This window comes from Eleginops maclovinus, chromosome 12 (genome assembly GCF_036324505.1).
Source record: "Eleginops maclovinus isolate JMC-PN-2008 ecotype Puerto Natales chromosome 12, JC_Emac_rtc_rv5, whole genome shotgun sequence".
NCBI lineage: Eukaryota > Metazoa > Chordata > Actinopteri > Perciformes > Eleginopidae > Eleginops > Eleginops maclovinus.
The window spans coordinates 4,696,279-4,718,363 of record NC_086360.1 but is presented as its reverse complement, the minus strand read 5'-3'; the positions used below and the strand labels follow the sequence as shown (position 1 = coordinate 4,718,363).

Below are 22,085 nucleotides of genomic sequence, written 5' to 3'. Positions count from 1 at the left end.
ACTGTAAAAATCACACCAACTTGCAGCTCGGCATTTCGATCTGGAAAACGTTTTCGCTGTCTGATGGTAAACTCAAGAGAGACTCCATTCATAATGCATCGACCTTTAAGTCTGTAAAGATCCTATTTTTTTTAATGCCGACAATCTCCCTTTTGTGCGTCTGTTCACAGACTGTGAAGTGAACTCACTCCCCTGTCTGCTGTCTGGAATTCCGTTCGGTTTACACTCTGATGCAAGCTGTTTCCCATTTCCACTTTTACTGTAAAAGATGAATTGACTTCCAGCAGAGTTATTTTAGGCTGAGTCATGGTTTTAATGCCATCCACATGGTGTGTTTAGCGTGTCTCTGCTTTCTTTGTACTGTTTCTTTTTCTGATCCTTTAGTCCGGCACGGTCATGGGTGGTTTCCCACACACACTCACACACACAAACACACACTCTGGTCGCTTTCACTGATCACGCGGCTCTCAGGTCATCATGGTGACTATGTGAAGTGGGTCACTGTTGTGCGCTAATTCTATTCAAAAGCACTTTTGATTGGCTCGTTGCTGGCTTGTTGCAATGTGAACGGGACTACGTGCTGAAAAGCAGGCGACAACCGGCTGTGGGGGCCTGGCTTGGGGACTTCATTATCACCCCATTTCACTAAAACTCTGCCGACACAAAGTCCCGAAAACCAAGTCACAGGTTTGTGTCTGGATGGCTTGTGTTGATTCTGTTTAGTTGATTTTTGCCACATCTGCGATGATCTGATAAACAACCGAGTCAAACTTTATTATGGAGTTGTAAGGAAACTTTAATTTCTATATTTGTGATCAAAGATTTTTGGTCGACATTTCAGCAGAAAAGCCCAGAACTTAAAGGGTTACAAAAAGTTGAATATATACTAGAATCAGAATACCTTCATAAGCCCCACAGCGGGGATATTGACAGTGTTACAGCAATAGTAAAAAAAGAAATTCAATAATAAAAAATGACCTAACGTATTAGATATAGAGAAGATCTTACTTTTATTTGTCTTTATCACATGGCTTTGTTGAATACTCCATTCTGATTAGTCAATTTGGACATTCAGTGGTCTGCTGTTTTTTGATAGCATACCATTGCTAAAGATGATCGGATTTTGGGATTATGTGCGGTCATATCAATCCGCAGAAAGAAGTCCGGTCCATTTAGTGGGCCAAAAAGAAAAACACTAAGTAATACCTTTGGAATATTCATTTAGATGGAGTCATGATGACGTAATGATGAAGTTAAGGGGTTAAACGACCCACAGAGTTGGACTATAGAGAGTTTAAATGGTGATTAAAATCACTCTGCTATAGTGGAGCTTTTTTTATTCACACGAAATCACAAAAATGTTTTACTTTCTGGTCAAGTCTTCAATGGATTTGTAGATGCATGCTTGGTTTGTCATATTTGTATTAGTCAATTTATTGAACATGTTAACAAAGACTTAAAAATAAATACTCAAGTAGTTTTCCTTCAAGTTTAAAAGGGGCAAGAAGAAGCTTAAAAACGTTTCTGGTCCTACCCCCTCTAGCATACATTGTTCATGAAGATCTAAATTCTGCTTAGCGTCATCAGCATTCGTGATATTTGACTCGTTGTTTAAAAAAAATAAAAATCATCTCTTTGAACAAAAAAAAAGATATATCAAAATATACATATCGATGAAGGGTGCGTGGTTTATTTAAAAGCTGAAAACGTTATACATTATTCATGATTGCTGCGGTCAAAAGGGTCAACATGACTCAATGCATCAAGCCACATAAAGTTTTTAAATCAATTTAAGGATAAAGTTGATTTGTAGATGGGTCCAGTTTTAAAAAATATTTTCCTTACATATGTTAAATGCAATAGATTATTTTCAATTAGCATTTCATTGGGTTTATCATAAATAAATAAAACACTTCCATCAGAAGGGAATTTACGAGGAGTCCAAACAAAACTGGCTTATTATTGTTTAATGGAGCTCTGACCTTTTTGAACTTTCAGTGAAAACCTTTGAAAAAAAAATTCTATTCAAGTCTTCTGTGTGTTTTTTGCAAAAGAGAGTGTGTCTGTTTCAGAACTCGTGTCCATTAACGTGTTAAATCTAATGAGCACATGGTTCTGGCATCTCGCCTCCTATTTGGTTTCCAGAGCAGGAATTTTCCATCTGGATCTGATTTGACCAGCAGGTTTCAGAGGGGGGAGGGGCCAGGGGGGAAACTCTTGGCCACTCCCGGCGGTGTCTGGTTTGAGGAAAGCGTAGGTTTTTCATGAACCGTCCAGAAACGTGCTGCTTTTTACAGCTAACCGCGACCTCTGCAATCCAAACAGAGGACTTCCTGCCTCTGAGTAACTCCCGACAGCCACTGAACGTCAGCAGCACGGCTCACCTCAGATTGGAAAACACACAAGGGGAGATATTCAGTCATGCTGCTGCTGTGTCACTGTTTTGTTTCCCCCCCTTCCTGTAAACTCCAGGCAGCCGGAAAATCCAAGGGGCCACTGAGTTTAGTGAAGTTTAACCTATTGATCATCTACTCTGACCAAAATATTCCTGTCATGAAATGACACGCACTCTCAAATGTTGATATAGATGCTTCCGTCCTATATGCATTAGTCAGGACCTTTCTGACGGTGGAATGACTTGCATTTTTGGAAACTTTGAGCCCTGAAATTTGGAGGCAATTTTTAAATATCCTTAACAAAACCTTAAGATAAGGATCTCTCTTGATCTCTATAATGTCTCTTTTTTATACAACTAGCACAACATTTTAGTATTCAGTATAAGAAAAAAAAAAGCTTTTTGAACATTAAAGCATGGAGACATGTCACAGGAGAGACACTTACTGCTAATATTAACCTGAAAATGAGTAATGTGCTATCAATTAATACATAGAGCAACAATACATTTTCGGAAAAAGTATCACTTTTTTTGATACACCTGCTTACTGGATCTCACATAGATTTTATCATGGACTGTAATCCATCTAGAGATTTGCTTTGTCAGTAACAAGTGTGTGTGTGTGTGTGTGTGTGTGTGTGTGTGTGTGTGTGTGTGTGTGTGTGTGTGTGTGTGTGTGTGTGTGTGTGTGTGTGTGTGTGTGTGTGTGTGTGTGTGTGTGTGTGTGTGTGTGTGTTAACTTAACAGTCAAGAATCTCACGCCGTGCTGAGAAAAAATCATTGACACATCTACCAGCCACGTTTTGCTCCCACCACCCTGACATTAACTTAAGGTTCCCAATGAAGGGTGTGTGTGTGTGTGTGTGTGTGTGTGTGTGTGTGTGTGTGTAGGTGTGTGTGTGTGTGTGTGTGTGTGTGTGTGTGTGTGTGTGTGTTAGTTCTGCAACTTCAGATGCTTCTGATTCTTTCTGCAGAAGCTCACAGTGAAACAAAACAAACAGAACAATGCTACAGGTATTTCAAACACGCAGTATCTGAATGCAACAAGTTTCTTTAACAGTCTTGGTTGGCGCTGAATATAATTAGAGAATATGACACAACCATATTTTCATTCCTTTAAAGTGAAGACACTTTTTTTTTTTATAAAACCTTGTTCCAAAATAAAATCAGCCAGATATAAATAAACAAACTATACAATCTTACATCACGAACGAAACATGTCAGTTGTACTGCAGATTTAATTTGTTACACCATTGCTAGGCTTAGTGTTAGGGTTTTGCTGCATTTCTTGTCAGCCTTGAGTGTAGATTACATCATTTGAATCCAGGGTAAGAAAGACAAACTCCACCTTGTACAATGAAACCTAAATCCAGAGAGGTAAATACATGCAAATACACACAATGGCTATCGTTTAAAAATGCCTAACACACATTTTTTAACCCTTTTTTGAAAGACTATATGTTTAAGTTTAAGGCTGTTGATGATGATTACCGTAGTATGTAAATGTATTTTCTCATTCAGGACACCTCAAACTGCAAACAAATGACTACTCCATAACTATTAATAATATTGAAATGTGCGAATTTTTGAACTTTTGTAAAATTTGTAAAAATGATCCAGTATTTGGAGTGAAAAAAAGAATTCTAGGTGCATAAGAATCTTTAGCACCAGCAAGAGGGTTTGTGAATTTGCTTTGGAAAGACAACAAAGACAAGAGAACTGATCAATAGTAGAAAAGCATCGAAGTGTTCCAACACCATTGCTAACACACTTAAATATTCCAGAAACATAATTTAGAATGACCAAATGCATGGTATTTTATGCCAAAACACCAGGATGTACCATTGCACCCAGTCAAATATTGTAGTTCACTAGATAGCATGCACTTTTGGACTCACAATTCTCTTTATTGCGGATCTTTGTGCAAAGCGATCAAAGTTTAAGGCACAATTTCATGATAAAATAGTATTTACAGTATGTACTTTGCAAGGGCACTAAAGGATTTACTTAAAGTATGTGATTTAGCTCGTAGTGCGTGTTTTAAGAAGCAGTTTTGATCATTTATGACATCACTATTACCAGTAAATATTCACAAATTGGGCGCCAACAATTGGTGAATCAGAGGTGCATGGGCTGAAATATCACACCTGAGATGAAATATTACCTGCAAGCTTCAAACAGCTCTTCTGTTTTCCTGTAAACACTCTGCTCTATAATGAACCTGAATGGCACAGGAATGTGTCCGTCCATGTGCAGGTTTCTCAAATGCGTTCTTTTACAAACACCTGGTTGGTGTGTTGCTGATTGACAGCTGGCTGATTGAAAGCTGACAATTTTCCGTGCAAAGCATGTAGAAGTTTCCAGATGGTCACGTCATACAACGCAAACGGTTGGGCCTTCTTTAGACAGGTTTGTAATAACTTGCAGCGGTTTAAGTTTCTTGTGGTTAAAAGTAGGAAAGTGACACCCATGGATTATTATTATAAACTATATTAGTATAATATATTACACATTAATACACCTCTATTACACCCATGTGACACTATTGTTACACATTCATTACAGTGTTATTAGAGCCACATTGCACCCGTGTAACACTAATAATACACCTTTTTAACACAATTACATTGTTTTCACCTCCATTCTACAAATAGACACATCTGTCAAATGACTTTCTCCAAGGATACAAAAAACATTTAAGGGGAGGCTCTGGAGTTGTTTCCAAAGACATACCGGATTTTCCGCACTATAGGGCGCACTGGATTATAAGGCGCACTGTCAATGAATGGTCTATTTTTGAAATGTTTTCATATATAAGGCGCACCGGACTATAAGGCGCATTAAGCGAAATGCTGTTACCTCCAGCGTTGTTATGCTCTATACCGTAGTGAAGAGCAGCTGGGTATGTGACACTCTCTGAGGAAAGAGGAGGGGGAAACAGCGGAGCTGGAGTAATCCTTGTTTATTGTCTTCGAACACCCGACAACGCAGCCAACCTGGCAACAACTTCACTTTCCCAAAACTACTTCTTCCACACTACTACACACGCCCACCCCGCATGTCGCTCTCCTACACACTCCTTTTCTACATGCCGTAAAACGGATACATATTATATAATTATTAATTATATAACAGAAACAAAACAGTCAGATAAGTCAGTAATAAGTTCAGTTAAAACACGTAAAATACAATAACGTTAGCGTATTCACAATAACTCTGAAAATTGTTCGCTTATAACATGTAAAATACAACACAATACTCTCACTTTTTCAGTTCCTTCCTCGTCCACAAATCCCTCAAATTCTTCATCTTCAGTGTCCGAGTTGAACAGTTGGGCGATTACGGCATCCAGCATGCCCGGATCCCTTTCGTCATTATCCGAGTCAGTGTCGTTGCTGCTACCTGGCAGTTCAGTGATGATTCCGGCCTTTGTGAAAGCTCGGACCACAGTTGAGACTGATACATTAGCCCAGGCATCCACGATCCATTGGCAGATAGTGGCGTAAGTCGCCCGGCGCTGTCTCCCTGTCTTGGTGAATGTGTGTTCGCCTTCTGTCATCCACTGCTCCCACGCAGCTCCCAGTTTAACTTTGAACGCCCTGTTTACACCAATATCTAGCGGCTGGAGTACTTTAGTTAATCCACCCGGAATGATGGCAAACTCCGAATTAGTTTGCTTCACTTGTTTTTTGACAGCATCGGTGAGATGGGCGGGCATGGAGTCGCAGATCAATAGGGACGGAGATTTGTGGAAAAAGCCATCCGGTCTCTTGACGTAAATTTCTCTCAGCCACTCCCTCATCTTTTCCTCGTCCATCCAGCCCTTCGGGTTAACTTTGATAATGGCGCCGGCTGGGAAATTTTCTTTTGGCAAAGTCTTCCTCTTGAAAATGACCATGGGTGGAAGTTTCTGGCCATTAGCCTGGCAACCGAGAACTACAGTGAAGGATGACTTCTCGTTCCCTGTCGTACGTATAGACACCGTTCTGGTCCCTGTTTTCTCCACAGTGCGGTTCACGGGGATATCAAAGGTGAGGGGAACCTCGTCCATGTTAGTGATGTGCTCTGGCGGGATCTTCTTTTCAGTGATCTTCTTTTCGCAGTATGCGCGGAAAGCGGCCAGCTTTTCTTCGTAATCTTTTGGCAGTTGCTGCGAGACGGTAGTTCGTGTGCGGATGGAGAGATGACGTCTTTTCATAAAATGAAAGCACCAAGAAGGACCGCCTCGAAAGTCATTGATATTCATGTCCCGTGCTAACGCTGTTGCCTTCATTCGAATAGAGACTGTAGAGACGCTTCTACCTGCTGCTCTCTGTTCAATAATCCACTGTTCAATGTTGTCCTCTAACTGCGGCCATCTCGCGTTGTTTCCTCGGAAACTCTGTGTTGTCTTCTTTACTTGGCGCAGGTCATCTTCTTGCTTTCTCCACTTCCGTATCATTGATTCATTAATGTTGAATTCTCTCCCAGCTGCTCTATTCCCATGTTCTACTGCGTGACTGATAGCCTTGAGTTTGAAGTCCGCGTCGTAAGCGTGTCTCTTGACCGGTGCCATTTGGTACAATTCCGCGACGCTCCTGACTACGGTAGCCGTAATGCTGCAAGCGGTGCGGCTTTGTAGTTTACCAAAGTCGTACTAAAAAATTTTGACAGAGCGCCGTGAGAGCTGTGTACCACACAAAATCACTTCGAGGTCAGTAAGCACAACCAGAATTACCGTAATCCATATATAAGGCGCACTGGATTATAAGACGCACTGTTGTTTTTTGAGAAAATGTAAGGCTTTTAAGTGCGCCTTATAGTCCGGAAAATACGGTAGTTAAAAGGATTTTATAAATATTAGGGCCAAGACATCTTCAGGATTTTGCACAAATGTTGGAAATTAAAGTTCTTTCTGCAGATAAGGGGTGAACTGGAGCCTTAAAAGCCACTCTCAGGTACACATTCTGCGACGTAATACCTAATAGCTAATGCTGACAATGCACATAAACAGTCTTGCACACATTCCTGCAGGGCAATAAGAAATGCCTTCAATTTTTCCTGCAGAGGTGTCCTCATGCGCTCATAACAATGGTGAAGTTTTGAATTGCCAGGCAACAAAGCAGGCCCTGAAGTCTTTTTTTTACCTTGAAGTACAAGATATTAGATTTGAAAAACCTCAAAGACCCCATAATTTATCATTCTGTACATTTTGCTGGTAATACTTATGTACTTTTATTCAAGTAAGACTAATTGAAGGAGTTTTAAATGTCATACATTGGTATTTCACTTCTTTTTTAAAAAGGTTTCACACAGTTTCAAGTAATATTTTGCAACATTTGACTTGAGCTTAAACGGATTCTCTGACATTTTCAGTGAGAGTTAAGTTGAAGCCCTGTGGGAACAACATTGACACAAGCACACACCTGTACACACCTGCAGTTAGAATGTGCGCTAAATGTTCTGCCAACACAAAAACACACACCCATTTACGACTGCCCTGACAGAAACTGAATCCTCATCAAACTGTCATCCCGCTCTGAAGGAGACATTACGTCTTCTTCTACTTCCTCATTTGAAATCTTTCAACTTTAGTCACTTTGGGACTCATTAAGACACGATGACAGGATTTATGACAACATGCATGTCTGTTTATTTCTCTATATGGCTCTTTACAGGGATCCTCTGAGGTCATCACCTTATGCCTCGATGTTTACAGTGAGGCTGAATGACATCAGCATTCTATACAACTAAACCCTCAAAGATGTCAGATTAGATTAGGATGTATTTGTTTTTCTACATCAAAATGACTTTATTTATCACTGCCTTACCTATCTACAGCTGGTGACTGATTTTAAAATGCCAAATAGAGACCATTTAATAAAAGCAAGATTCAAACAAGTGTAAATATTCCAGAGTTAGCTGAAAGGCTAGTTTCCATCGACTGGTCCTGTCATGGCTTCCTTCCCCAATCAATCCACTAGACGCCTTGAACAGACATTTCAAACTCAGGCGGTGCCTTTTCGACAGGTTGCCTATCTCTGTCTCTTTAGATAATGGCGCCTTGGGAATTGTAGTCCTTTATGCAGTGCTGACTATAGACGTCAACAATGGGTGGCCTTTTTTAATAAAAACTAAATACTGGCTCTAACAGGTCCTTTAAGATGAAGTTGTTGGGCCTCCTAGAATAATGAAAATACTATATGTACAACAGTTTAGACAGCATATTATGCAAATGTTCAGGTACATATTTGTGGTGGCGGTTGTCCACATTATTGAGTGTATGTAAGTCGCTTTGGATAAGAGCGTCCAACAAGTGTCTCTCCAGTCTGACTTTTCTTTGTGTGAATGATGTCACAAGCACTTACTTGTGGTAAATGAGCGGTTTTAATAAAACATGGCCTCAATTTGTCATTATACTCCTATGTAGTATTTAGCTGGCAGGCTAAAGTTATCTGATCTAAAGGATTCAGACACTTCGTTCTTAACAGTGTTGGGGGTAACGCCCTTCAAAATAACACGTTCCTGTACAGGCTTTTAGCTAGGATCTTTATACAGGGTGTCCAATTTTTTGCAGGCGCGAGTATTGTAGGGGGGCATCCCCCCCCCTGAATACTTTTGAAATTCATAACTCTCTGAAACACTATTTCCTGCATTTTGAGGTGCACATTTTGTGGAATACAGCCACGTTTTTGTCTTTGTTACAACATTATTTTTGTGCTGAGGTTGGGAGGAGGTGTGTGTGTGTGTCGGGGGGTGGGGAAGACCAGATTAGTTTTTGGTAATATTATCATTACACTGATTGATATACAATATAATATGTTTCATAAGTTATTACAAAGAACATTGAGTGTAACTGAAACTAAAAGGTACAACTTAATTGTCACATACATCTTGTATGTCTATACTTATTCAATTTTGTTAATCTATATCATATACCATATATTTATGCAAGACACTTAGCATACAGTTGTATTAGCTATGTGTTTGTGATGGTTTTCTGACCTTTCACACCTTTGAACATCCACACAAGAAAAACATTCTTACATGACTACTCTGCTGGAAGAAGCTGGATTTCGTTGTCTGTGTTCTTCCTCTTTTCCTCATCTTTCACAGTAACTTGAAGAAAGAATTTTCATTTAGCCTTATTTTTCATTTAGCCTTCATATCAAATCAAATCAATCAAATATTATAAAGGATATTATCAACTGTAAATATGTCAATAGTGGGAATTAAGTACACTGTTCTCCAGTGGTGGCTGGTGGAGTTTTCTCCAGGGGGGGCTATAACTCCAAAATGTATAAAAATAAAAATAAAAGCATGCATACATGTACTAAGGTATCAAACGAGTGTATTTACATAAATGAAAACAACAAAAACAACATTATAGATAGATAGATAGATAGAAGTGCAAAGAGAAACAAGTGCGATATATAGAGTATGTACAGTATATGCAGTTAAGAGTGATTATGTAAAGATAAGGGCAGTATAAAGAGGTGGGAATAATTGGCATAGTATAAACGGATGTAGTATGAACAAATATACAGATGTGCTATATTACTATACAGATGGCCAATATACATATATAATAAATATCTATCTATCTCTATATCTATCTCTCTATCTATCTCTAGATATATCTCTATATCTATATATTTAAATAACATATATCATATAACATGGACAATACACATATATAATAAATATCTATCTATCTATCTCTCTATCTATCTCTAGATATATCTCTATATCTATATATTTAAATAACATATATCATATATAACATGGACAATACACATACTTTATGACAGAAGGCTGTGACGTCAGCCCCGCCGCCAAATCCAGCTGCATTCAGCTCGGGGCGCAGGAGAGGTGCGCCCCAACATCGTCCTATCTCTTGTATTGAAGAGGAGCTACTGCGCATGTACAACTTTTAACGAGAGTCTATGGGCAGAGAACTTTTAATATTGACGAGAACGTTCACTCTCAAAACCGTTCCGGTATGGTACTGCACCTGGGGGGCGCTGGTGGGCCAGTGCAGAATGAATGTGGTCCTATGGAGCCCCACCCATAGATTCCTACATTTCTTTGGATATAATTTTTTTTTAAATCACTGCTATAGTTTTTTAAACATGGAATGGATAATCCTCACAAACGACACATAGCTAGTATTTTATATTCGCTTGATTTTGACTAAAATTAGGTTTTTGTAAATCGGATGACGTCATGCGTGATAAATTGCTTTATGGCACCTTGTGTCTCTCCTTCCCTTTCCTTTCCCTCGCAGCAACAGCTGCATACGATCGCAGCTGATTTGGCTCCGTGGGACCAGAGAACTTTTAATATTGACTGATTATATATTATTATTATTATTGATTATAAGCTGAAATAGGACAGTCCTTTTTGAGAATTTTTGCAATTAATTGCAGCACACTGACGCGGCATCTTTATCTTAATCAACTTTTTTTTACGGAATGTTTAATGTTCTAGAAAGCGGGATTTATCCTTAAGGTAGCAATATAGCAATATCGAACATACGCTCAAGGTAAGAAAACAAACACATGCTCGTAATCAGTTAACTTTCAAATTTATTTTTACAATACAATGTATGTGTGTGGTAGGATCAGTACATCCAAAGTTGACCATAATCAAATAAAAAAGTTCGATTGTAATGTCCTTTCAGAGTCCTCCTTAAGAGCTTTCTTCTTCTTCTCTTTTAACGGCGGTTGGCACCTTAAGAGCGTTGTTGATGTTCTGTGGACAGGTACCACAAAGCGTATTCTTCGGTCGTAACCAGTCGTGAGTTCTTCATTGACCAATCGGCTTTCATTAGCCAGATGCTAGCAGAACCTGGGTCGCAACTGCCCAACCTGTAAGAAAACAAAAGGCTATGACCCCCAGATTATTCCACTTTTGACGAAAAATCCCTGTCGACCTCTCGGAAACCACAGTAGTATTTTGGATTTTGTAGACGATATGCTAGGAGAATGATGTAGCTAGCCGCCTAGCTCCATAGGGGTCCATGTATTCTGCACTCGCCCGCGATCGCCCCCTAGGTGAACTGCAGCCAAATTCGGTACAATGGGGGTGAATAGAGAGTGAAGGGGCTTTCCGTAGACGGGCTTTGCTATGGGCAAAGATTCCTGCGCCCCAGGGCGGAAATATGTCACCAATCAGACAATGTCAATGAACGAAACAACTTTACTCATCATTAACTATGAAACATTTATCTTGCACATCTAAAAAAATATATACATATATTTCGAAATATTTTTATTTTATTATTTCATTTTTATTTCATTTTTTTTATGTCTTATTCAAGGAAATGTGGTGAGAGGTGAGTGGTGGGGCGGCACCCTAGCGCCCTCTATTGGCCAGCCGCCACTGCTGTTCTCCACAAACAACATCCATTTATCGATCTTTTAAAAGTAAAGACTCCCTATTGTTCAAAGGAACCATACAAATGTTGATCTCCTCATGTGCCCCCCTCCCCACTACAGTTCTCGCCGGTCGCATCGTCCTGACGTTTTTGTTGTTGTTTTTCCCCCGGTTCATCGACAGTTATTGCCACCAAAGAAGCCAGAAAAATTCCGAAATACTCCTATAGTTATCAGGCTTTCTGTCATGTTTGTAAAGATTGTTAAAAGTTTCAAGCTTACCTGCACTTTCTTCCCGCGAAAAAGGTTAAAGAGATATCAGATATTCCACCAATACAGCGCCCGTCCAAGACGCGTCACGGAAAATCACGATGTGAGCGTAGCGCGATTTCGCGAGATTTCGGCTTGAATCGGCGAATTTTGATCACATTCAGCGAAGTTACCGGGGAAAACAGCGGAGGAAAAAAATAGGGCGTCTTTAGGGCGTCTTGCTTGAAAGTAGGGCATCCAATTTTTTATTATTTTTAGTACAGAGGACGCCCAGACGCCCACCTGCCTAAAAGCCTGTTCCTGTAATCAGGTTACATTTGTCTGTCACACAGTAATGTAACGCGTTACTGTTGATAACAGCAGTAAGGATATTACAGTTAGTAAACACAGAATGACCTCATTACTTGTGCTACTATAAGGTCTTCAACTATCTGAATAACGGGAGGACAGAAATATAAATCAAATGGATGAGGAGATGGGGCAAAAATGGCAGAGATAGACATGCTTGTGGCAGCATACATCGTGGAGGAAATGCTGCCCGTCATGGTAGTGGAATTGCCATATTTCCGAAACATTGAGCAAGATACAAGTAGGCCTAACGGTTGGGTGGCTGCCATCAGACAGTAAACCTTTTCAAGCTATCTAGACCAGTGCTATGCAACGATCAGAATCAGAAAGGCTTTATTCGTCCCTCAGAGGTGACAATTACACTGCTACAGATGGAAACTGAGCGTAAGAAAACGTGGCTGATGTTCAAACAAAGAGCAGAAAACAGAGTTCTGTGTACAGCGTCGTCCTTATTAGATGATGTCTAAGTTATTTGTCATTTGATTAATAGTGTATCTCAGGCTCTGCACAAGGTTTTGGGTAATTGAAACTACAATAAACCTTTATGTTCAGTGGTCACTCTCGCATTGCCCCACAACAGCCAGATAGCTCAGCCGGTCTGCACCAGATTCTGTTTGCAATCTGAAGTACTATGCATGCTGGTACACGTTGACAGTTGAAACAGGCATATTTAGCCGCAGAGGTTTCCTTACTGAGTGTTTGCCTCAGCAGTCGAGCCAATCATGTGACGGGACTCTTCTCTGATTGGCAGCTGTTAACTCTCTGTCTGTCTTCTTCTGCCGTGACGAGATGTTTGGGTTGATTCTAATAAACAACACGGTGAGCAACACTCAGATTCACAGCTTTATCTGACGGAACAGACAGAAATATTACATATCCACAATGACATAATTTTGTCTGGAGGATCTCTTATGTCTGTTTACTATCTGTTTTTATATGTTTGTTTATAAAGGATATACAACTCTTGTTACGTGAAATAAATCATTGATGCAGATTTGTTGGGATATATGATGATTTATATGTAATAAATCATAAAGATGGATAAATTGATTTATTACATTTATTTTCTAAATTGTTTTTGTGGACAGCTCTTCAGGTTGGTTAGGTCCATCTTTTTATTGTTTATATAATTTTAAATCACATTTTGATTAGGAAGATGCTATATGCACCCAGGTGACTATAGTGAATAATGCTAATGGCTAACAAAGCTAACTTTTACATTAATACCTGACTCTAAGAAGTAATGTGAGCTTTAAATGTAGTTTCTTAATTTGTAACATCACCAATGTTCTGTACATACAATATAGGCCTAAATTATATCAAGAATTATATGTATTGTAATTAATTATCACGTATAGATAAGTTTTTGGATTTGTTAGGTATTTTAATTGCTAAAAACATACAGTGTTCTATATATATTTTATTCATACCTATATCGATATCTTAAATACACATTAACTATCTTTGTTATTTCAATATTTCACAAGTTTTTCTGTGACATTTTACATCCTTTAGTAAGGTATATTTATTGTTATTTATTATGTTTTAGTATTTTCCTTATCTTGTTTCTTTGATGTTACAAGAATAAGTATTATTAATAGTATTATTATGAAATACACAGTATTTTAAAGGCATGGAAACCACATCAGTCCAGTCAGCTGGTGCTGCACACACATGCAAATAAGGTGACATGTTCAGACACACACTTTCTCACACAGTGATAGCAGCCAGTTCCAGATTCGCCCGACAGTTTGAGGTTTGTTTGCTCTCACAGCCCGCCTCCGCTGACTGAGGGATAACCCTCTGAGTCACTTAAAGTAAACACAACCTCCCCCACACACACACCCACCCGACTGTCCTCAGGAATCAACATCATGTTGCTTGGCTAATGACGAAGGTGGCGCTGTCGGGTTTCAAAAAGGTTAGGATTGAGCCAAAAAATGATAATAATTTGAGTTTACAGAGTTTATACTGCAAACCAGTGCTGGAGGAAGTTTTCACATTCTCTACCAAAATAAACGTTTAAATCAAACATATCCTATAATAATTATTGCATATTAAAACTCATAAAAATAATTATCCTTTGGCTTTTCACCTTCCCTGTAGCTAGGGCTCCAACAAATTGCGCGTCATAGGCTAAAGGGCGGGACATCTCTTAGCGGTTGACCAATCACAACTGAGCCGGCCAGCTAACCAATCAGAGCAGACTTGGCTCTGGTTTCAGACGGAGGGTGAAAAGAGGTGCTGCAGCACAGGCAGTATGTGGAAAATAAAAAGCTTTTTGAACATTAACGCATGGAGACATGTCACAGTAGAGACACTACATATGAACCTGAAAATGAACAGAATAGTTTAAGTACAACTTCAAAAGATAAATATAATCATTAACATAAACTTTACAGTGCTCCAGAAAAATCAGTGTCAAAATATTATACTTACTCTAAATTACCTATAAAGTTTACATGTTATCATACCTGCTTGTTGCATTGTATTTACTGTATATTTTTTGCATGTGGACCTTATTATTATTATGTCATACTTTTATATTTGCACTATTTCTTTTACTTTGTATGGAAACGACTGAATTCATTTTCCTCAGGTTGAATAAGGTGTTTATCTTAATATGATTACCCTTACTAATTCATTCATATTAAAGCTGTTTTTGCTGATGCCATGGGGTTTCATTTAATACAACTTAGCAATATGCAATTGCTATTTTATATACTCATATATGTTCTGAAATGTGCAAAAGTAGATAAATAAAGAAGAATCAGATGAAAATACTCAAACAAGCTCTGCAAAATTGTATTTAAGGACAAACACTTTCAATTCCGCTGCACACAACTCACGACTGATTTATTAGAGTCTTTGCAATTTAATACAATGAAAGCTATTAAACTGTTTTCATAGTCAAGAAACAGCCTGCAAACCTGTTTTTCACAGTTAATTCAAAACCTATTTCCATTTGTTTTTTATTTTATAACAAATTCCTGTTGTCATTGTATGTACATATTAGATAACCATTCTTACCTTAATTGTATTTACTGTCATGTCAGTTGATGTCTTTGTTAGTTCATTATCTAGTTTAGCAGTGATGTCATTTATAGTTTTATATATATATATATATATATATATATATATATATATATATATATTTGTGTTGTCTTTGTTCTGTGTGCTTGTAAATGTGGAAAATGAATAAAGACAATGAAAACATTTTTTTTTCAACAGCTTTATAATTTCAAAATCACACATCACCATGAACGCTACACCTTAACTAGTTGCTGCACTTTAAGTTTATTCTCCACCAGGGAGTGACTTAATCAAAAATCAGTTCTATCCTCATGTTGTAAATCATGCATAGACTGTGAATAAGAAATGGACCATCAATTCTATAAAAAATAACATCGTGCTGGCTTAAGAAGACTTCAAACTAGCAGTTGAGAACATACACTTATTAGTAGAATACATACTGAGATAATATACCAAGTGAGAAGTCATTTCCTGACTTATTTCTGCAGCCAGAGGAGTCGCCCCCTACTGGTCATTTCAAAGAATTCAGGCTTAAGGCCCCCAGCTGCACTAAAGTCAAAGGTCAGATGTAACTTCCATCACAAACATTCTTTTGCAATCCTTGACATTACATCACAAGAAGGAGAAATGTCATCTTGTTGTCCTTGAGTACCATTGTATTTAGTATCTGTCAGCCTCTTCTTTTTTTGTGTCCCTCTATGTGCAGAGTCTTTGGAGGAAAAAAGATGGGGTGATTGAAAATGACTTGCTCTTCCTTCACGCCACCACACACTCAGCCTGAGTCTCTACATCTCCACCCACCATCTGGACCCTCCAGGGCTCCTCTCCGCCCCATCCCTGGCCCGTGCCTAGGCTCCCCTCTCTCTCCTGGGGCTGAGGCGCTGCCGTGTCTGGACACTGGCCCTGGAGCTCTGAAATTACACAAAAAAAGGTAACCATTTACAGATACAAAAAAGTTAATGTCTACAAACAAAATGTGTGACTCATAAGGCAGATGTTTACTTTCAGGTTTTTTTTCTGTGTTGTATGGACAAGAAACTGATCAAACTTCTCTTTTTTCTTAATAAATACAAATACATTTAAAAAAGGAAAACATGTTCGGTTGAATTTGATTTCAATCAAATGTTGAATTACATTTTTAATCAAACCCTCTGCATTTAATTGACATTGAAGAGGAAATATTATGCTAATTTTCAGCTTCATATTAGTACTTTGTGCCTTGACATGTCTCCATGCTTTAATGTTTAAAAAGCTCTTTATCTTTCTCATACTGCCTGTGCTGCAGAAACCTCTTTTCACCCTCTGTCTGAAACTAGGGCCCGGTCTGCTCTGATTGGCTAGCTGGCCCGCACTATTGTGATTTGTCAACCTCTTAGCCTATCACATACAATGTGTTGGAGCGCTAGACAATAGAAGCGCAAATGTTACATGGTGATGTCAATATTTAACCAAAAGCATAATAGAGCCTCTTTAAAAAGTCAAATTCACACGTACGTTAAGAATTTCTGTATATTAACTAATTAATATACATTTAGCTAAGCTAATATTGTGCTTAGCTTATTACTCTATTGCAGTAAATAAAAAACGTTTTCCTATATTTGTTGCCTACTCCTCTCTTTATTTTATTTGCACCAAATTCCCTCCTGTCCTGCTCGGTATTTTGTCATTTGTCTCGCTTTGTAAATTCTCTTCTGTATTATGTGACCCTGACTTGTCTTCACTTGTCCTGTAATCACTCAATAAAAAAAGGAAAAAAAGGAAATAAGTATATGTATTGTGCAGATGAGGTGTGAGCCTATAAATACCTGTGCAGGTGGGCGTCTCCTCAGTATAGATCTGCAGGAAGACCAGAGCAGAGAGGAGCAGCAGCCAGCGGCGCGCCTGGTCCGGGGCTTCCCTCAGCGGGAGCCTCCTGCTCCAGGAAGCCGGGTACAGGACCCTGCGGGGGCGACGGCCCCGTGGAGGAGGGGGTTGCGGGGAGGAAACAGAACACGTAAAGGAGGGGATGGGGGAACCGGTTGCTTCCAAAGGCCCTAGGGCCACAGGGAGCTGTTTGCAGGAGCAGGAGAAGAAAGGCATGATGGTCCTCTACTGTCCTCTACTTTCAGCCTTCTCTGTTTCAGTCTTTCTATCAGCCTTGTCTCAACCTGAAAATATCCTCTTAGTGCAGCTTAAACATGTAGCATATTCTCCTCCTGTGCTTCAGAATTTAATTTATCTTGCACTATATTTCCCCTTTTTTATTTTCCGTTCTCCCTGTTCTTTCTTTCCTGCTCTGAAAGTCTACCTTTATCCCCAATCAGCCAAGACTCTATATATAGTATATACTGTATGCAGAGTAGGTGTTGTCAGTGTGAGCCAGGCAAACCCCGCCCACTTCTGGAGATAATTTTGTTGCAATTTAAAATTATTTTTAGATGCACGCAAACCCCCCCCCCCCCCCCCCCCCACACACACACACACACACACACAGCTTCTGTCTGCATCACATTTCACAGCTGCAGGGGAATCCCTTCTGCTTTCCCCTCTGCTTTACTCCTTTGTCCTCTCCTTGTTTCCTCTCCTCTTGCATTTCTTTGTCTCAACTTGATTCTTTCTTTCTCCCATTTCCCACTCTTTTCTCCTCTCCTTGTTTGCGCTTCTATCTTTCCTTTCCTCTCCTACTTCCTTCCTTCCTTGTTTCACCCTCCTCCCTTCTTCTCTCCCTTTTTCTTATTGTTTTTTCTCCTCTCCTTGTTACCTCTCCTCTGACATTTTTCCTCTCCTCTCTCCTTGTTTCATCACCTGTTTCTCCCTTTTGTCTCTCTTCTCCTATTGTCCCCCCCATCTCCTTGTTTTTTTCTTCTGTCTGTCCCTTTTACCTCTCATCTTTTCTTTGTTTCCTCTCTATTGTGGCTTCCTCCTGACATTTCCCCTCTCCTCTCTCCTAGTTCCCTCTCATCTCTCCTTGTTACCTCTCCTCTCCATGCGTGTGGACTAAGGTTTTGTTTTTCCTTGTGTCTCCCCAGGCTTCAACCACAGAATCTTCACTGAAAGTCTCTGGAATGTTCTGGAGGTGCTTTGATCGCCTGCCTGCCTCTCTCACTGCACGCAACACAAGCATCCCTGCATGCAACATGCACTTTATCATTATTGAATTATATGATGTAAAATACAGTCATTTGGTGCTGCGTGCAACATGCACTCATGACACACTGGTTCCCCTCTCACAAATACACGAGCGATGGATGTCAACACATTCTGTTACACCCCACCCTAATGTGGCCTTGTAGGGCTAGCAAAATTCCACCATTGACCCAAACATAACAGAGAAAGACACCTTCAAAATATTTAAATCTATAAGATTTATTGCAATCAAACATTTGAAATATACCAATATCAATCATAGGCTGAGAGGCAGAAACACAGGAGTCCCCACGCCAAAGACCTCTCTCTTCTGCTGCTGGAACTGGAGCTTTTAAGACCTTCCTGCAGGTGCACCTCGTCACGCACCGCGTTGCAGCAACACAGCACACCTGGGCCGAGGGAACACACACAGCCATGACACCCCCACCTTTAAAACAATGAGTAAATAGAAACCCCATGATATTATGATATAAAAACAAATGTGCATTAGATCACACAGGTGTTTCAGGCCGGGGGGAGTTACATGCACACAAACCCATACAGCACACTACAGCTGAGGGAAAACCTCACAAAGCATCATAGGGCCTCTTATAAATGTAAAGCCCTTGTACTGCTGATCATGTCTAAAGAGTGCCAGAAACATTTAAAGGTCTCCTATTATGCACTTTTTCATCAAAATATTATAGGTCTAAGATATTGACAAAAACATCGGTGCGAAATGCCAATCAGATCGTTCATTGTAGCATGCCCCCTCTGTTTCAGCCCTGTTCCAAAAGTGCTGATTTTCTAGCTTTAAATGCAAATGAGCTGCTGCTCACTACGACCCTCTGAAAAGTGTTTGGTAAAAAAACAACAACACAATGGTGCTATAGGAGGAGATTCAGGTGATAAGGGGGGTGGGTGTTACCTTAGTTGGTTATTGACTAATGGTTGCACAACCCCAAAAACATTTGTGACATCACAAAATGAGGAAATCTGATTAGCTAATTTTCAGATTTCAGGTTTTTATATACATGGATCAAGACAAAAAGAGAGAGAATCTTTTTTCCTGAAACTTTCTGAATCTTCTAACACAGGGGGACACATATTTATGCATGAAAAAGTGGATTTTGCACAATAGGTGAACTTTAAACTGGGATTTTCCCTGCATGATACTTTAGCGTAAACCGAATACCGAAGATCACCATGTTGCAAAGAGATTTATTCTGTCAACTAATTTAAAGTGAGGTCCAGATTAACTGTATATTGGATTGTCTTCATAATGTATATGCAGCACTTTAGTGAACACATAGAGCTGATTAAATGTGCTCCGAATCTGTTTTGTTGTATTCTAATTCTCATGCAGCTCAACACATTTACCCATCTTTCAGCCATCATGTTTTTAAATCCACTCAGGCTGTGATTCAGTGAGGGAGTGTCGGAAGTTCATGCCCTTGCCAAAGGGAACACATTCTTTGCTTAAAAGTTGCCTTTGTCCCTGATCCTATTTTTAATATGCTTCTTTTATGAATGTTTGTCCACACCCCAAGTGAATGAGAAGCAATAAAAAGGAACATGATGTAAAACCGCACATCAATGTTCAAGACAAAACAAGTCATTCGTTTTGAAGATCAAAGGGAAATTGAACTATTAAAGAGTGGGAAACAGAAATGATTTGACCTTGGTTTGAGTTTGCAGTTTTTGGGGGTTAGCATCAACCAACATTAGTTTTTCTTCAAAGAGGACATATTCTGCTGTTGTTCAGCTTCATATCAGTATTGTGTGTCTCTACTGTGATATGACTCCATGCTTTAATGTTCAAAAAGCTCTTTATATTTCTCATACTGCCTGTGCTGCAGCAACTCTGTTCCCCCTCTGTCTGAAACCAGAGCCCAGTCTGCTCTCATTGGTTAGCTGGCCAGCTCTGTTGTGATTGGTCAATCACAAATGTCCCAACCCTTAGCCGATCACATACAATGTATAGAAGCACTTGCCTATTAAAGCGTGGATGTTAGATAGTGATGTTACCACGTTACGGAAGTACGCGTTTTAGGGGTTGTGTGGGACAGAAACTCCCCCTTTGAGGGAATTTTGAGGTTTTGAGTTTGAAGACCGTTTCCATGCACTAAGACCCATATAACACAGGAAAGTAAACTCTCAAAAGCACAATATGGAGTCTTTAAATATACATAAATGGTCAACAATCAGATACATAATTGAATTAATATGGAAAAGATTGACAAACAATTGGCTATGATTCATCTGATTAAATCGGATCGGATTTACCTGTAGTAAGGTAAAATGTTCATTTAAACTACATGCTAACAAGCTTAGCATTGCTAACAGGCTGATGTTAAGCAGGTATGATGTCTACCAATGTTCGCCATCTGAGCTGATGTCACTGTCATTTGTTCTGTAGGTATTTGGTCACAAAGTAAAGTATGGGACACATTAAAATGTTGACCTTATAACGGCAGCAGACAAATGGTTTAGGCAGCATGAAATGTATCATTCATCCTACGGGTCAATCAATATGAATAATAAATCACTGCAATCCATCACATACTGTAGTATTTCAGTCAAAAACACCCATTTGAAAACCAATGAAAAAAGATTGAACAGTATAGCATAATCTTTAGCTCAGAGCGTCTTTGGTTATTACACTGTACAGATTATATTTGTTCGTAATTATATTATATAAACGTATCCTTTTTGAAGACGAGTTTAGACATGTACGAGTACTTTTAGATTTTCCTTATATCTGGTTTTGAAAAAAAACAACGGCATGCTAACATTCAAACCACCCACACTAAACTAGGTGGAGCTTCAGACATTCTCGAGAGGGGTATTAACTTAACGTATTTTATGTCGAAGACAACAAAACGTGAAAATCCATTAAGCTTATACTAACCAAGGACATTTTTTAAGGCATCTAACCAAATACACGTTAAAAAAATGTTGAATTAAGAGGAGGGAACCAGTTTGTTGTAAAGTGCAAACGCATTTATCAACCTTTCTGACTTGTTCCTGCACCACTTTGTCCAAATGACGATCTGTGTGTTTGTGTGGTAACATGAGTGTTTCTACAGTATATTTAGTGTCATCACTGAAGAAACATGTTCTGAAACAGTTCAGTGACCACACTGTTTGTCTATAACCAGAACTCAACCGGGAATCCTGACCGGTTTAACGCACAATGCAAGATCACACCTGTTACAGCAGCATGGGTAAACAGACCAGTGTGTAACTGACATTCAGAAGGCACACTCACGTCATAGAAATATGAGGACATTTTTAACACACTCAGCTGATTCCAGACACCTTAATCCAAGACCTCTGTTCTCCAGTACATCAATTATTCATGAAGTAATAAGCTCTTTCACTCATAATTCATTGTCATGATAGATGTTTTTTATTCACGTAATGGCATCTGTTGTTCTAAACCTTATTTTTAACACGTGTGTTGTTCACACACTGCTGACACAGGTCAAAGCTGTTGTGCGTCAGCGTATTATATTTTCACATCAGAGAGAGGACAGTCTTTTGTTCCCATAACACGCTACGTGAAACTTTACACG

The 22,085-nt window shown here is 39.2% G+C and overlaps 1 long non-coding RNA gene across 1 annotated transcript; it reads left to right on the top strand.

Moving 5' to 3' along the window:
* The first annotated feature begins 16,044 nt into the window (after window positions 1–16,044).
* Window positions 16,045–20,181, top strand: LOC134874023 (uncharacterized). The gene is made up of 2 exons (XR_010167012.1): window positions 16,045–16,333; window positions 18,411–20,181. It is a non-coding gene; the product is annotated as an uncharacterized LOC134874023 (long non-coding RNA).
* Window positions 20,182–22,085: the final 1,904 nt, after the last annotated feature.